Source organism: Vombatus ursinus, unplaced genomic scaffold (assembly GCF_900497805.2).
Source record: "Vombatus ursinus unplaced genomic scaffold, bare-nosed wombat genome assembly UNPS02014821.1, whole genome shotgun sequence".
Classification (NCBI taxonomy): domain Eukaryota; kingdom Metazoa; phylum Chordata; class Mammalia; order Diprotodontia; family Vombatidae; genus Vombatus; species Vombatus ursinus.
Window position 1 is genome coordinate 8,765,646 of NW_020954599.1, and position 4,818 is coordinate 8,770,463.

The following is a 4,818-nucleotide window of genomic DNA, read 5'->3' on the forward strand; positions in this document are numbered from 1 at the left end:
TCTATCTATCTATCTATCTATCTATCTATCTATCTATCTATCTATCTTCAACATTCTTCTCTCACAGGTGTCCAGCTTGGGCCAGACTCATCTTCTACCAGCTCCTTCATGTCACCACCCTGCACTGAAAGCTGAAATGACTGCTTATTGCCTATCATATGAAATCAGAACTCCATATTCCAGAATTTCTGCAGTGTTACCTACTTCAAATCACTCAGTATTATCTCACATCATTTCCAAACATAAACCCTCTGAGTCAGCTCATCTGGTGTCCCATTGCCTCCCAAATATGGAATTTTCTCTCTTAATTCCAAAACTTACATTCTTCCTTCTGGTTAGAATGTCCTTCCCTTTCCCCTCCATGTGTGTGCTTTCATTCTCCATTTTCTAGATTAAATTCTGCTTCTTCCAACGGTCTTTCTCCATCCCCAAGAGCTATACAAAAGTGGAATGGGCCACCACAGGAAGTAGTTGAAGGTTCTCCTCATTGGATGTATTCAATGCCAAGGCCAGACAACCCTCTTGTCAGGTGTGGCTTAGAGGGGACTCTGGGTCAGGTCTAGAGTAGGCTAGATGATATCTGAGCTCCCTTCCACTTGTGGTTCTCTCCAGGTTATGTTGCCTTTCTAGAGTAACAATTTCTTATTGTTTATCACTTATTTGGACCCTTAATCTCCTGTGGCTGCTCAGGTGTTTCATACTTGTATGTCCTAGTTCTCTAGATGGTTTCTGATTGGCTGGGACAGTGTCTTTTGTAGTCCCTTCAATGACTATGCATATAGAGAGAGCAAATAATTAATATACTTAGTAAGTACTTAATAAATAATGCTTTATCTTTCTTCACATAATAAATGAAGAGGGGGCATCAAATGGGGAGAGAAAGAATTTAGGATTAGTACACTCTTGTTTTCTCCAGACCTTCCACAAAAATAAATAAATGGGCCACAGACACAGATGGAGTTGAGGGATAGAGGTAGGGGACTGAGGCTTCTCCCAATATTTAGGCTCGTAGGACCTGACTCCTGGAACTAATGAAGAAAGGATGATAGCGGGTAAGATAGCTCACCAGATTTCCTGAGAGTTGGGGAGAGCTGAAAGCAGTATTCCTGGGTATGTCTTTGGGAATTTAATTAAGCTGGTGGGGCTTTGGACCTAGGAATACTGTATTGCCTTCAGGATAACTATGTTGTACTTGAAACCTTTGGCAGGTGGGCAGAGGATAACGAAGGAAAATGTAGGGAGGGACAAAGTGTTATGTGACACTCGTATGTAGGGGTCTGGGCCCAGCTAGCTTGATCACACAGGTAACATCTACTTCCTGGGTGCTGTCGTCATACTAGATGTCACCCAGAATTGTCTGGAATTAAGAAGCACAAGCCCATTCTCCTTGGGGACAATATTAAGATGTTGGCCCTGCTAAGAGTAGGTGGTACATTGAGTTCATCTGTCATGGATTGGAAGCTTGGGCCCAACTTTCACTTTTCTCTTAGGTTCCACACTTGTCTGCTTCAGTGAGTTTCTGAGAGCATTCTTACTGTATGGTGATCTCCAATTTTGGAGGGAGAGGATCTGGGGAAGATGGGGTAGGGAAAAAGGCCTCTCCCCAGTGGAAAAATCCATGGCTCATCACCCCTGGCATCATAATAGGAAATAAATCAGTTAACAATTTCCCCTTCCTTCTGTAATGGGTAAGTAGTTGGCCCAACTTCTAACTCTAGAAATCTAAGAGAAAACTGAAAGCTGTCCTATGTATAATTTCTACCCTTTGGATAAATTCAGATAATTTCAGAGGATAAATCACAGTCATTATCATTTAATTTGGGGGGGTTAGAAAGGATCTCAATAGATGAGGTAATACAACCATTTCATTTTATAGGTGAGGAGACTGAGTCCCAAGGTCCCACAGCTTAAAGTGTCAGAGGCAGGAATAGAGCCCTAGTATTGGAGCCAGTGCTTTCCACACTATATTATTTCACCTAGAAATGAGCTAAATTCTCAACCAGCTGTTCCTACTTTAATATTATTACTGTTGCCATAGTTGTCTTTAGTTACTAAGCTAGAGAAACCTAGGGCTTCTTAGCATGACAACTTCTGTCCTTCCCTTTTCTCTTTTTTTTTCATCGCTCCCTCCCTCACTAATTCCCTTTTCTTATATCATTCCTCCAAGTGTTGCTGCCAAAAGCACTGATTTTTTGTCTTTCCTCCACCTAGAGTTCCCACCCCTTCCTGTCCCCAGAGTTATGTATGTCATTCTTATTGATTTTTTTTATTTTAGGTGAAGCAGTTGGGGTTAAGTGACTTGCCCAAGGTCACACAGCTAATAATTGTCAAGTGTCTGAGACCGGATTTGAACTCAGGTCCTCCTGACTTCAAGGCTGGGGCTTTATCCACTGCATATGTATGTTATTCTTAACCTTACATGAGTTCATCCCATATAACCCAGGTTAGAATTTGGTGTATCATACTCTCAATGATACATTTACACAGACTCCTTCTCAAGAGCCTTCTCTTAGCAACTTGTAGACCTACCGACCTACCTATCTATCTATCCATCCATCCATCCATCCATCCATCTATCATCTATCATCTGTCTAATCTATCTATCTAATCTATCTACCTACCTACCTATCTATCATCTATCTGTATAAATATATACATATACATATATGTATACACACATACATGCCCCCTTTTAGCTTAAGCAGGATTCTTTGAAAGTTGCTATAATATGTACTCTAAGTCTTCTGTTTACATGTGGAAAAAAAGGACACAGAGGCTGAAGGACTTACCCATGGTTATTTAGTGGAATTCTACATAGGTGTAACCAAGATATTTAAGAGGAGGTTAAAAAAAAAACTCAGAACCCCAAGAAAAATGTTTGCTAGGTTTAGAGATTTGGAGAACTGGGTTCAAATCCTGACTCTCTGGATTTGGCTGGCCTGCTGTGACCAGCAAAACATCATGGCAAGAGCCCCTGATGTAATTAGTGGACTTGAGTTCAAATCTCAGCTCTGCTCCTGATTTATTATGTGTCTTCATCAAAGCCTTGTCTCTCTCTAGGGGCCTCCATCTTCTTATCTATAAACCAAAGTATTTGGACTAGAGGGTCACTAAGCATCTTCCAGCTCCCAAAATTATCTTCAATCTATCCTGTATCAATCTTGTTTGCACATAGTGGTTTTTGTGTTATCTTACCTATTAGACTATGAACTGCTTAAGAGTAGGGATTGTCTATTTGCTTTTCTTTGTATTTTTAATTTTTTGTGTACATCCTATACTTCTTTGGCAGTCTGGGGAAGCCCATGGACCCTTTCTCAAATAAATATTTTAAAATGCATAAAATAATATTTACAAAGAATTATATTGAAATAATTATCAAGATAGTTTTATTTTTTTAATTTTATTTTTAATTTATGGAATAAAACAAGCATTTCCAGCTCTTAGCACAGTGCTTGGTACTTAGTAAGTACTTAATAAATGTATGTTGACTTGACTTGGGCCTCAGTTTCTTCCTCTGTAATGTGAATAAAGATAAACAAGATGATCTCTGAAGTCCTTTTCAGTATTACCTCTATGGGTATTATGACCCTTTGACCAGTTACTAAAATTTCAGAGACAGTAAAAAGAGCTTAACTATAACTCCTCCCCAAATCTTCATAGATCTCTATAGAATATGCATTCCTAGGAATGGATAAGAAAGTGGAAGCACTAGGTCTTCTCAATGTCTTTGAAAAGATAACCCAAATCAGTACTCCATGTATAAATCAGCTGTCTCTTTGCATCTACAGCTAAATAGTGTTTCTAAGATGAGAGAGGACAGAAGTCTTTTTTTTTAATTCTCTTCTCTAATGCATCAGCAAGCTGTCTATCTAATTGGATCTGCCATTTTTCAGTCTACTCCAATTTCTTAGGTAGTCACCAAACACATCAGGAAAGAAGTAGAATGAGACAGCTGACATTCTCTGAACCCTTGATCATAAAACAGATTGCTTCTGTGTTAATCAGCATCCATCTGGTTTAGTGTACACCTTTCAACTTTAATAAAAATCTGTTGAAAGTTTTTTTCTCCTCTTTTCCACACATGTCCTTTTTTTTTCTTATATCAAAAACATGCAGAGAGAAATTGGTGTGACTGATGACCCAGCATCACCACCCATAATTTTAAGGTACTCATTATACATGTGAGTCTCTTAGTCACAAACCTCATCATTGTTTTAGCATTCCCAGATGGCAGGCTGGCTAAATCATACTTCTGAGGTGCATGCACTGAGGTGACTCTCTAGAGAAATAGTTGTCCCTGGACATAGTTTATCGATGGGAAACATTTTAAGATTCACAGGTGAGGAGAAGAGGAGGACCTCTCCTATTTGGGCTGATTGGTCTATCAGGTATTTTTAATTTTTTGTGTACCTCCTATACTTCTTTGGCAGTCTGGGGAAGCCCATGGACCCCTTCTCAAATAAATATTTTAAAATGCATAAAATAATATTTACAAAGAATTATATTGAAATAATTATCAAGATAGTTTTATTTTTTAAATTTTATTTTTAATTTATGGAATAAAACAAGCATTTCCATAAATACAATAAAGTTTTATACAGTAAATATAATAAAAAAGGATGATTGTACATGAAACTCTAAATCTACTGTGCACAACTTACCGTTCCTTTCAAATTTACAACAAAATTATCACGTAAATTTCTTTTTTTCTTCCCTCCCAATGGTAGAGATGGTTACCATTAGACACAAATATGTATATATATTTAACATTTTTCCATATGTACCTGTATTTATCAGTTCCTTCTCTAGATGCAGATA